The 13,533-nt window shown below is 47.1% G+C and overlaps 1 protein-coding gene across 7 annotated transcripts in view; it reads right to left on the bottom strand.

Moving 5' to 3' along the window:
- The window catches only part of LOC145411128 (heterogeneous nuclear ribonucleoprotein L-like), a 535,656-nt gene that overhangs the window by 288,649 nt on the left and 233,474 nt on the right, over positions 1–13,533 (bottom strand). The window lies entirely within an intron of this gene.

The following is a 13,533-nucleotide window of genomic DNA, read 5'->3' as shown; positions in this document are numbered from 1 at the left end:
GCAGCAGATAGACAGGATGAGGCGAGGCGAGGCGAGGCGAGGGGAGGGGAGGGAAAGGGGAAGGGATGCGAGGGGAACGGGAGGGAGACGTGAGGAGAGGAAGAGGGGAAGGGGTAGAGAGAGAGAGAGAGAGAGAATGGAATATGGAGATGATCGGATTGAGAATGAGAAGAATGGAAGGGGAGGAGAGGGTACAGGGGTAGAAGAGGACGACAGGGTACAAGGGTAGAAGGGGAGGACAGGGTACAGGGGTAGAAGGGCAGGAGAGGGTACAGGGGTAGAAGGGGAGGACAGGGTACAGGGGTAGAAGGGGAGGACAGGGTACAGGAGTAGAAGGGGAGGACAGGGTACAGGGGTAGAAGGGGAGGATTGGCACCAGATAGACATGATGAAGGCGAGGGAGGGGGCAGAGGTGTCACACGCGGGGAGGAAGGGGAACAGGGGAGGGGAGAGGGTTTTGGGGAGAGGAAAGATTGGCACTAGACTGACAGGGAAAAGGCAGGGAAGAGGAGAAGGGAAAGGGGGAAGGGGAAATGAAACAGAATAACATGAAGGCAAGATCGTTAAGCTGAATTGGAGATGCTGAGAGAAATAAGCTGATGGTGAAAGTCAAAAGCAAACAAGATCACATAAAACTACAGGTAAAAGATTAAATAAAATAAATTATATATTGTACCTTTTCTATACAACAGGAGGTCGGGAAAACAAAGAAATACAGAGGAATAAGAAGACAATATCCCACAAGAGCTACTGGCCCCTAAGATGTTGATTTTAATAGGGTAGGGCAGACTAGGGAAGGCTATAAGCAAGATCTATAAATGGATATTGGCTGTAAGTGCAAATCTCTCTGTTCGGTTCTGTGAATATTTCTCCTGAGTGGTGGGCAGGTCGCTTGGAACACACACATACACACACACACACACACACACACAAAGACGGATAGAAGTGAAAGAACACAAACTGATAAAATACAAAGAAATTATTACCCGTATCTTCCCAAACTCCTGCCTTTCTCCCACTTCTTTTCTCCATAACCCATCCCCCCATTCATCCCATTCCTTCCAACAAACTCCCTCCCCTTCCTTCACTCTTCCCCGGCCCTGTCAAGCCAATCATTCATATCTCCTCTCCCTGCATCCTTCATCTTCGCAAGCCTCCATATTCCACTGCCTCCTTCCCTTCCTTCCTGTCTTCCTCTCCTCCCTCTTACCTTCCTTTCTTCCTCTCCTCTCCACCACAACATCTACTCTCACCATCCCACATTTCCTCCCTCAATTCCTCACCCATACTCCATCACCATCCCTCACAGACAATCGCCCTCCTCCACCTTTTCTCCCCATACCCCTCCCAAGCCTCCTTCCCTCCCTTTACCCTCCATGTACCTCTCCCTAACCCCGATCTCCTCCCTTCCTTCCCCTCCTTACCTTTACAATCACCCTTATCCCTACTCCCCTCTCATACTTCACCTCCCCCCCTCTCCCTCTCGACCGTCCTAGGCCTACCAACAAAACAGGCCTACTAATGCTAACCAAACCAACACTCGAGGTGTGTGTGTGTGTGTGTGTGTGTGTGTGTGTGTGTGTGTGTGTGTGTTGGGGGTTATGTGAGTTGGGGGGGAAGAACCTGGATAAAAATCAATATGAGTTTGGCCAGCCACCGTGTGTGTGTGTGTGTGTGTGTGTGTGTGTGTGTGTGTGTGTGATATATAGACAAAATGAATATACAGACAGTAGAGATTGGAAAGCGACGAGAGAGAGAGAGAAAGGGAGAGAGGGAGAGGGAGAGAGAGAGAGAGAGAGAATAACACTGACTTCTTTACAGCCGTCTACGTTATTCATTTATCATAATTTATCCACCATAATAAAGTCGCCACCTAAAAAGTTTTGTTGCTCTTCCCTTTTACCTTTTTTACCTTAGTTCATCATTTTAATCTCAACCTGGCCATTAATAAAGATAAGCCTGTTTATTACTTCCGCTACCGCCCCCCCCATCTCTCTCTCTCTCTCTCGTCGCAGCTCCTCCTCCTCCTCCTCCTCCTCGTCTTCGTTCCTCTATTTCTTCTCAAAGCCCTCTGTCCTGATGCAATCCACTTCTCCCTCCTCTCCTCTCTCCACTCATCTTTCCTCTTCCACTCTTCCCTCTCCTCTTTCTCCTCCTCTTCCCTCGGAGCTCAAAATCCACTCCACTTTCCCTTCTCTCTCTCTCTCCAGCTCCGATCCCTCCTACCCCGCTTGCTTTCTTATTTTCTGCCTCTTCCGCTGCAATCTATTTTATTCATCTATCCACAACTATCCTCCTCCCTTCCCCACATCCTTCTCACACTGTCCCTATCCAAATCCACCCCCACCCTTCCCCTTCCTATCATCTACCCGGTACTCTTTCTTCCTTCCTTCTTCCTCCCCAAATCCACTCCCCCTACCCCCTTTCTCTTCCACTATATCATCTCATCTTTCTCCTCTCTCCCAATCCACTCCATCCCTCCACCTCCTTTCCTCCTCACACTTCGTCCCTGTCCAAATCCACCCCTCCCCCACGCCCCCCCCCTCCCTGCTCCCCATCGTCCCTCCCGGCCCCCATCTCCCCCTACGCTATACGCCGAACGACAAGCGAGATCTCCCGGAATTTACGAGATCGCGCCGGAGTGGGAGAGTCGGAGGGGTGGTGTGCGAGATAGCAAAGAGAGGGAGTGGGAGGAAGGCTAGAGGAAGGGGAGAGACTGAGAAGAGAGGGGAGTGGGATAGGAAGAGGGAGAGGGAGTGGGAGAAGAGGGAGGGAAGAGGGTGAAGAGGAACGGGAAAGGGGAGAGGGTGAAGAGGAACGGGAAAGGGGAGAGGGCGAAGAGGGAAGAGGAGAAGGGGAGGAAGGAGAGAAAGGAATGGGAAGGAAGAGTACAATGGAGGGGGAGGAGGGAGAGGAAAGGAAGGAGAGACGGAGGGGAAGACGGTAAGAATGTGGGGAGAGGGAACCAGAGGAAGAGAAAAAGATCAAACAATTAAGCGAAGATTGGCGATTGGCTATATAATGAGAAGTGAAGAGGGGAGAGGAGACGAATGAAAAGGAGAGAGGAGAGGCATGAAGTGAGAGGAAAGGAATGAAGAGGACAGGCATGAAGACAGATGAGAGGAATGAAAAGGAGAGAGGAGAGGAATGAAAAGGAGAGAGGAGAGGCATGAAGAGAGAGGAAAGGAATGACAAGACAGGAGAGGAGAGGCATGAAGAGGAGAGAGAAGAGAGGCATGAAAAGGAGAGAGGGGAAGCATGAAGAGAGAGGAGAGAAATGATGAGGAGAGAGAGAGGGTTGAGCGTTTCACATAAGTCTAGAGCTGAGAGAACTCTGATCTGATGCTGACCTGAGTTCACGTAATACACACACACACACACACACACACACAACAGGCGACCAAACACTGACAAAGACGGAACCAACCAACCATACACACACACACACACACCATTTACATCCCTAGCTCACAAACTCACACACACATCCAGCCAGCCCTCCACTTTGCACAATACATAAAAGAGGATAAGAGCTTGTGTAGAGAGACTAGCAGGGAGAGGGGACACTAAGCAGAAGGATTAAGCAGTAAGCAGGAGACTTGGGAGGGGAGGGGGGGGAGTACCTGCTTTACGCTTACTTATCCCTGTCTCTTCCTCCTCCTCCTCCCATATCTAGTTCTGTTTCTCTTCTTGTATTCCTTCTTCCGTGTTTTGCATCCAACTCGTCTTCTTACCTCCCTCACATACCTACTCTCTCTCTCTCTCTCTCTCTCTGTTCTGTTCTTTTTCCTCCCTCCCCTCCATACTTCCCAACCTCTCCAGCTTCTGCAACTCACTCCATTCTCTCTCTCTCTCTCCCCTGCAGCCAGCCATCTGAGCTTATCACGCCCAAGTCAAGTTTTTCTTTACCTTTCCGTGCCTTCCAGTCTTACCCTCATTCGCTCTGGATGGAGAAGAGGGAGGAAGGGAAGAGGAGGGGGAGGAAAAGGAAACGTAAGGAGGGAATAGAGACAGATTAGAAAATTATGTTGGGAGAAACAGAAGATAATGTTAGCATGGAATGGAGAGAAGGGGAAAGAGAATGCAAATGGGACTAGAGAAAGAGTGAAAAAGGAAGGAAGATGAGAATGACAAGAGGAATGAATGAGGGAAACTGGAGAAAAAAAGTGGAAACGAAAATGAAGGAAAGAAAGGAAAAGGAAGGAAGGAAAGAAAGGAAAGGAAAGGGAAGGGATGGAAGAAGAATGAGAAGGGTAACAAATTGAGGATAAAGGTAGGGGAAAGGGAAGCAAAGGGAGGGGGAATGCGAGGGAGTAACAAAACACCCCCTCCTACTAAAATCCCTTTGTTCTCACTCCACCCCCCTCCCCACTCCCCCCCTCTTCTTCCTCCAGTTTTTCCCCTCCACCTCCTCTCATACTGCTCCTCTCTCGCCACAACATATCCATCCATCTTGATTCCCTTCCCCTTCAGAGCATCCCCTCATGTAATGCTCTCTCTCTCTCTCTCTCTCTCATACCCACCCTCCTCCTTTCCTCAATCCCCTGTCTTTTTATTTCTTCGTGTCTTTAATCTTCCTCATCTTTTATCTTCCTCCCCTCTTTGATCCTTCTCTCTCTCTCTCTCTCTCTCTCTCTCTCTCGAACTTTTAGTAGGAAATCTCATTTTTCTTGCAAATCTTTCTCTTCTCTATCCACCCCGCTCTCTTCCACTTCTCCACTCCTCTGCTTCTGTGCTCTTGGGAAGGGAGGGGAGGGGAGGAGATGGGAGGGGAGGGGTGGAGATGGGAGGGGAAGGCTGAGAAGAAGGTGGGTAGGAAAGGTGCAGAGACTGGGATAGGAAGGATGAGGAAAATGGTCGAGAATGGAGGGAAGGACAGGAATAGTAGACTAGAGAGGGATGTGAGGGGATCAGGAGGATGAGGGAGGAGATCAGGGGGACGAAGAGAGTGAGAAAGAGGCTCAGGGGGATGGGGAAGGTGAGGGAGAGGACTGGTGGGTTAGGGACGGTGAGGGAGAGGATCAGAAGGGTTGGGGAGGGTGAGGGAGAGGATCGGTGGGTTGGGGACGGTGAGGGAGAGGTTCGAAGGGTTGGGGAGGGTGAGGGAGAGGATCAGAAGGGTAAGGAGGGTGAGAGAGAGGATCAAGAGAGGTGAGGGGGGGGTAATAGAGGGGATGAGAGGGGTCAGGGAGGGTGGGGAGATAAGGAAGGGGATCAAGAGAGGTGAGGGGAGATGAGGGAAGGGTGAGGGGGTGGCTCTGGCGTGCTGGGTAAGGGACTAGGAGGGATTTTCCGGCCCTTAACGAGACAAGGGAGGCTGCACCCCTGTCTCGTCCACTCTCTTATCTCCTTATGTCATCTTATCTTTTTTATTTTCCTCTTTTCTTCTCTTGCTTCCCTCTCTTTTTTAGTTTTCTCATTTTCCTCACCCCATTCTTTTCTCTCTCTCTCTCACCTCCTCTAATTATCACACCCACAAAAACTAAACTAAACCACAAGCCAGATGGTATTTACTAACACAATGTATTCAGATCACATCCCTTGCCTTGACCCCTCCACTCCTGATCTTTTGCCTCCACTCCTTCCCTCCCTCTTCTCCACCTACTGTATCTCCCCTCCTCCTCCTCCATTCTTTCCCTTCCTCCTACCTCTACATTCTCTCCATTCTTCCTTCCCTCCCTCTCCTACACTTCTCTTCCTCCCTCCCTCTCCCACCTCATCTACTTCCTCCACCCATCTTTCTCGTAACATTGCATCTACTGCTTCTCCCTCTGAACTTCTCTCTTGCTACCTTGCTCCACAATACCCAACATTACCCCCCCCCTCTCTCTCTCACACACACACACACACACATCCCTAAATCGTGATATTACGTTTAAAGGCAATCGTTACTAAATACACCAGGTTCACGACCATAACACAAAAAAGAACAATAATAACAATAAAAACAACCCAAGCATTAATGGAGAATGTGTGATGATGATGGTGATAATAATGATGATGAAGTTAATGGTGATGATATGATGATGATGATGATGATGGGTGATGGTGTTGGTGATCATGATGATGATGGGTGATGGTGTTGTTGGTGATGATGATGATGATGACGATGACGATGATGATGATTATGATGATGATGGTGGTGGTGGTGAATTCGGCTCCTCAATAGACTAACATGAAATCTGAATGCCCCTTAAAACACCAAAACTCAACTTACTATTTTACCAGACTCTCCCTTCTCACAACTTACCTGCAAGAGAAAAAATATTATTAGTTTACACACACACACACACACACACAAAACAACAACAACAACAACAACAACAATAATAATAATAATAATAATAATAATAATAATAATAATAATAATACCTGATAACAAACAGCTAATGCGAGGAGTAGAAGCGAGTCAGCGGACCAATTATGAACATCCGAGAATAATAACAGTAGTAATGGTGGTGGTGGTGGTGGTGGTAATGGTGGTTGCAGTCGTAGTGGTGGTAGTTAGCAGTAGTAGTAGTAAAAATGCAGCTAATAAGAGATGGTAATAAGTGGGAGAGAGTATGTGCAGGAGAGCTACAATTATTCATAGGCAGGTCAGAGGGCAAGGTAAAAGCAAACTGGATTATCACTGTGACTACCTGTAATTATGAGGGGGAGGGGTAGAGAGGGAGGAGGGGGAGGGGGGAGGGGAGAGGAGAATAAAGAGAGTAAGAACGTTGGGAAAAGGGGGATAAAAGAGAAGAGACAGGGGGAATAAATGAATGTAATGAAAAAAGGGAAGGGAAATTGAAAGAGAACAGATGAAAGTAAAGAAGAGGAAAACTGTATGCAGTGAGGAAGGGGCGAGGGAGTTGGAGGAAGGGAAGGATGTAGGAAGAAGGTACCATAAAGTTAGTCTATACGAGAGGGAAAAGATAGAAAATGTTAGAAGAAGAGAAATTTACAAAAAAAAAGATGAAACGAGGGGACAGTAGGAGGAGATGAGAGGAGGAGCTAAAGGAGGAGAAGAGTGGAAGGAGGTGGAGGAGGAGGGAGTGAAGAAGAGGAGGAAGGAGCTAAAGGAGGAAGTAAAGGAGGAGGAGAGAGGAAGGAGGTGGAGGAGGAGGGAGTGAAGGAGGTATAGATTAGGTGTGTGGGCTCGACTGTAATACCAAGGTAAACAAACGGGCAAAACGACGTGTGATAAATTAACCCCAGTACCCCTTCCCTCCCTCCCTCTTAGTTTCCTCCAGTGTTTCCTCCCCTCATAGTCTCCCTCCCTCCCTCCTTCCTTCCCTTCCTAATATATTTTCCTCCTGGTTCCCTCCATTTTGTTTCCTTCCCTCCATCCCTTGTATCCATCTCCCTTCCTTCCTCCATCCCGCCCTCTTGTTTTCCTACTTTCCTACAAGTGTTTCTTTCCCTTCCTACTCTCACATTTTTCCTCCTTCCTTCCTTTACTCCCTCAATCTCGTCTACCTCCTTCTCTCCTTCCTCTCAAATTTCTCCCTATTATTTTCTCTCTTCCCATCCTCTAGTCTTCACTCTTTCCTTCCCTCCTTTTACTATTATCATTCCTCATTTTCCTCTCGCCCTCCCTCCTTCGTATTTTCCTACTCCTTCCTTCTGCCTTTCTCCAAACCACCACCATCGTTTCAGAGGATAGGATGGCGGCAGAGGTAAGTTTGTGTAGCCAGACAGTTCCACTTCCCAGCTATATCAATACCACCACGTGAAGGCGTCCCTCTAGCACTACCGCCAGGCAAAGGCCAATATATATGAGAGGCCGTAGTTATAACTCAGCTACAATATAATAACTAACTCTATACCAGACCAAGTGCAACTCATCTCTGTCTTCCCAAACCACACTACATCACCACCTATAATACTCACCATGACTATCCATCTACAATATATTAAGTAAAACAGGCTGCCGTCCTTCTAACTTAGCGATTAGATATTACTAACTTTCTAACTAAACCCAAAATATCCATCTCATTTATTATTCACAAACCACATGACCAAAAACTTCTTGTAAGGAGGTGGCCGCCCTTCTAAGTAAAGCGATTAGAAACTGCCCGACCTTAATCCACTGACCTACGACTGCTAAGCTGGGAATATGTCTCTCTTCGTATCTCCGTAATCAGACTTAGAGGATGGGGCTCCTGAAAGCTAGGTCCCCCCTCCTCCCCACCCCTCCCTTCTCACCCCCTGAACATTCACCCATGCGAAGTACCCTCCCTCACGTGGTGGCACCGATATGGCCCGGCGGTGGAGTTGCCCTGACATGCAAACGTTCCTCAGTCCCCTGCCTCTATCCCCAAAATAAGTGAACTGATTAAAAAAAAAAAAAAAAATCCTGTAATCCACTGTGCGTCATGTTCAGATGAACCTGAGGATTAAAAAAAATACTATTACTACTATTACCTGTACTTACTATAACAACAAAAACTACCACCACCACCATTCTCCACCATCCTAACCCACCCTACTCCACCATCCTCACCCAACCACTCCACAATCTCACCTTCTCCCTTCCCCTCCCACTCCATCTCACCTCCATTCTTGCAGAAGCCTCACCTGGTCTTAATGAACTCCACTGTCGACCTACCTGCCTACCTCACCTGAACTCTAAAGGACTGGGAGAAGAGGAAGATAGGAAGAAATGAGAGGAGGGAGAGAGGAAGACATGAGAAGAGAGAGAAGGAAAACTGGGACGAAAAAAGGTGAAGAGGTCAGTGAACTTCCTTGCATACAAAAAAATAAAGAGAAGAATTTCCCAAAAGCGCTGCGGCGGTGGGAGCATCTAGAATTAAACCAATCCCGCTTTTCATTTCACAACAACGCGGCTGACATATTCTTATAGAGAAAAACCCGTGTTGAACCACTCTTGCCGGCAGCTCGACCTAAGCCCTTTCACTGCGCCCCCTGCCATCCTCCTCACAGCCCCCCCACCCCCACCCCCTCCCAAGTGCTTCAGGAGTGTGCTTAAGTCAGAGATCAGCCACTGCACTTGTCTCGAGGAGGAGTGGGGGCAACTGGGAGTGAGGAAATGAGGCTGACAGGTAGTTACGAGGAGGTAGAAAATGTGTGTGTGTGTGTGTGTGTGTGTGTGTGTGTGTGTGTGTGTGTGTGTGTGTGTGTGAGAGAGAGAGAGAGAGAGAGAGAGAGAGAGAGAGAGAGAGAATGGGGGAGAGGTAATAGCGGACCACACACACACACAAAATAATAATAATAATCATAATACATTACAATCACTATAAGGTAAAGGTGAACCAAAGCAAAGGTGGACGGAAACAACAGGACAGGTAAATGGGCCTCAAATATACAGAGGAAATAGAGAAATGGGAATGAGGCCTGGGTGTTGGAAAAATTCGTCTTCAAGTGTTTGATGAGTAAACACTAGAACACCGCCACTTCCTCAACAACTGTCAAGGTCCTGCTTATCCTGTGTGATTTACGTTTTCTTATGCTGCCTTTAACTTTTAAGTCTTCGACCTAAGTGGATATTAGTGGACAAAGACAAAGATGATTAGGGTTATGTTGATGATGGTGATGGTGGTGGTGGTGGTGGTGATGACGGATGATGATGGTGATGATGATGGTGATGATGATGATGACGATGATGATGACGGATGATGATGATGATGGATGATGACGATGATGATGATGGATGATGACGATGATGATGATGGATGATGATGGTGGTGATGATGATGATGATGATGATGATGATGATGATGATGATGACGGCGGCAATGATGATTTTTAAAGTCCTTACTCATTATCCTTCAATGTTTCCTTTTATTTCTCATCCAATATATTATTTTTTTTTTCTTATGGGGTTCCTACTCTTACTTCTTACTCTTTACTTTTACCTCTATACTTATCATACTTCTTTTTCCTCTGTCACCATTCATTACTCGTCTTCATCCTCTTCCCAAATTGCCACTACATCTTAACCTCATCCCAGATTCTTCCCCAGTGTCTGTGTTACCAAAGAGATGAATACCCTAATGTATTTTCAGTACCGTATGCTCATCGGGTATGGAAGCTCCCTCATCCATTTTCCTAAGCGATTTATTCTGCTTACTGCACCTTACTGTCCTCTACTGTGTTTTAAAATCCTTCCAATATCGTCATACGCTGTATAAATAACGTACAAAAGGGTGTTAACCAGCCACATCCGAAAATAAATCGCTGGGGTAAAGGTGTTGGGGAGCCTCTTTACCCTTCTTACGGGCCTTAATAAACCATAAGAAAGGTACTGAATGGGATACTCTCAACATCTTCGCCTTGACCTTTTCTTGCTACCTTTTTTGCACTAATGTTTTATACTTTTTCCTTATTCACCTCGTCCCCTTTTTCTTACTCCTACTTTTCGCGTTAATATATTCTCTTCTTGTCCTCATCTTCCTCCTCCTCCTCCTATCATTTTAATTCCTCTTCTTCATTTTCTTCTCCCTCTTCCATCCTCCCCCAACCTCCTCTCCTCCATCCTCACCTTGTCCCACCTACCACTTTTTACCACTTAACCTTCACCTTGCCTTCTCTGCCACTCCTTATCCCCTTCATTTATTATTTTCTCTCTACTGCCCAGCCCCTAATTCACCTCTCTCTCTCTCTCTCTTCCCACCACTGTCCACGCGCGTTCTTCACTCTCTTATTATCATTATTATTATTTATTACTATTATTATCGTCTTCAATCTTCATCATTCCACTTCCCTCCACCCAGTCATCATCTCCCTCGCCCAACTTTCAACCTCAACCCCGTCTCCTCCACCACTTCCCCACCCCATCATCCCCCCATTGTCTCTCCCGCCACTGCCCACGCCCCTCATTCACTCCCACACACGATAGCCATCTCCCCGGTTACTACGCAGCTCCTGCTACCCCTCCACCCTACCCCACAGCTACTCCACCCACGTCCACCTTGTTCTCTTTCACCCTTCCATCCACTTCTACTCCCTCGTACAATCCTTCCTACCCTTCCATCTAGCCCCGACTGCCTACGCAACTCCGTATCTTCATCATCGTCACCATCATCATCATCCTTACGCATTTTTATCTCTTGTTCGCCTATCCCTTGCAGCATTTTCCCTCCATCCCGTCCCAATTTTCCTCTGTCAATATCCCTGGTCAAATGATTCGCAAGAAGCTGCCAGAATTTTTTTTTTTTTTTTTTTTTTTTTTTGGGGGGGGGGGTGATTCGAAAAACCAGCAGGATAACTTCGTCTCTCCCTCTTTACTTAGTTACCCTTGGTGCTGGAGAGGGACGCCTTCACGTGGTGTCACTGATACGACCACGCGCCTCAACTGCTCGGTTATACAAACGTCCCTCAACTCCCTCCCTATCCCGCGAGAGGAGGACGGTGGACCGCAGGAGGGCGACTTTAAATCCTACAGTTCACAAAAAACGAAATCCTGAGTCCATCAATTCGCAAAAGGGTTAATAAGCAAAGTAAGTCGATCAGGAAAAGGGGTTAGGGGCGGGCCAAAGTCTCCTAAACCGGTGAGAACAATGATCCTAATCTCAGCTCTGAAATCCTAGGTCAAACGGGCCACCAGGTTAAATCCCCCAATGGCAAGGGTCCCACACATCACCGTTTTTTGGGGTGGGGCCAAATTGAAGAGCCAGCCTGATACAGTGGACCCGGAGCCGATGATCTGACTCTGAAATATGGACCGGATCACCTTGGATACGGTGGGTGGCGGGGAGAGGAGGGACAGTGAGAGAGAAGAGAAGGACGGAGGGAGTAAGCAGAGAGAGAGGGGGATAGCGGGAGGTGAGAAGAGAGGGTAGGAGGAGGAGGGGGAGAAGGCTGGAGAGATGGTGAACGTGAGGGAAAGCAGGCGCGAGGCAAAATGGAAAGTGCTGAGCAAGAGAGAGACAGGGACAAGAGAAGGGAAAATGGCAAAAGGAGTGAGAGCCGAGGAGGAAATGAAAAATGCAGACACCGCGAAGAAGGGAGGAAGGAGGACGGAGTGGGGGTGGCATATGAGGAAAGGAGGAGATGAAGAGGGAGAGAGCAGATAGACAGATGATAGATAGAGGGAAAAGAAAAAAAAAAGCTATTGAAGAGAATACTAAAGGGTGGAAGTAAGACAGGGAGAGAATGGAGGAGGAAAAATTGGAGGAAAATAATGCAAGAAAGAATGGAGGAGAGTTGGACGGGGAGGAAAGAACAATAAGTAGTTACCGAAAAGAATACTAAAGGGAGGGAGGGAGGGAGGGAGAGGGGAAGGTAAAAGTAGAGAGAGAGGAAGAAAATAATGCATGAGGAAAGAGAGAAGGGGTGGGTGAGAGGGAAAACAAGCTACTGAAAGGGAAATACAGAGGAAAGTAAGACAATATTGGAGAGAATATTAGAGGAAACAAGGAAGACAAGTGTGGGTGAGAGGGATGCAGAACTCGAGAGGGAAGAAAAATAATGAGGGAAGAGGAGGGAGGATGAAGAAAGTGAATGAGGTGATGGGTGACGTGGAGATATGACCCCCCCCCCAAAGAAAAAAAGACCGAAAAAAAAAAGGAGGTAAAGAACAGAGGAGCAAAAAGAGGCGTAACACGAGTAAAATAACCAGGAAAAGATGACAACAGAGGAAGAAACGAGTGACGTCACCAGGAAAAACCGCAAACAAAAACAAGAGCGAAGTAACCAGAAAAGAGGAAGAAGAGAGGCGAAACAAGTAGGAAATAACCAGGAAAAAGGTGGAGAAACAAGTATGGTGATAAGACGAAGTGTGGAAGTGACAGGGGCCACAACAAGCCGATACCTGGGATGCTGGTACAGGTGTCGCAAGGTGTCAACTCTACTCAGCCTCTACGTCCAGGTGTCAACCCAACTCTGCCACCCCGTCCTGCCCACTCCAACTATCTCACGCCAGTTTCGGCAAAGTTTCCCTCCCCTCATCTCTCGTCCAGCATCGCCACCTCACAAACACTATACTCTTTTTACTCTAACTTGGTCCAAAATTACCCTTTTTTAAACTTAAATACTGAGTTACAACAACAGATTAACACTAGAACAGGTGCTAGTCACAAAGAAGTGCTAAAAACTACCCTCTCCATCTTCAATGCTGACTTACACCAATAAACACTAGAACATGGTGCTAGTCACGAAGAAGCTATGGGAAGGATGTAGTCATAGCACTGTCCTATTCTGCCACTGAACTACGTAACCATAAGCTGCAAATGGACGAAAATCCTGGCCAAGAGAAAAGAAATATACTTATCATTCTATCCCTAGTGTAGTTTCATTATAATATACATTAAAAAAAAAAAAACTACACCAGATGAGAAAATTTGTGTGTGGTATTTATAGAGATAGATGGTATTTAGGACACAAATTACAGGAGGAAATAAGGGGTCTGGAAAACGATTAACACACACACACAGGAGAAAAATGAAGAGGAAAGGTGGGAATACTAACGGATACATATAGAAAAAGGAAGACAGGGAAAGAGGAAGAGAATAAGCTTTGGGATAGTGGAAGAGACGAAGGCCACGCAGGGATAGAGACGGACAGACATAAACAAAGAATCCGGTGACA

This window comes from Coenobita brevimanus, chromosome 88 (genome assembly GCF_032717465.1).
Source record: "Coenobita brevimanus isolate Jiangsu-jjx chromosome 88, ASM3271746v2, whole genome shotgun sequence".
In the NCBI taxonomy this organism is placed as follows: Eukaryota; Metazoa; Arthropoda; class Malacostraca; order Decapoda; family Coenobitidae; genus Coenobita; species Coenobita brevimanus.
Note: the sequence above shows the minus strand (reverse complement) of the source record. Positions and strands in the feature narration are given on the sequence as shown.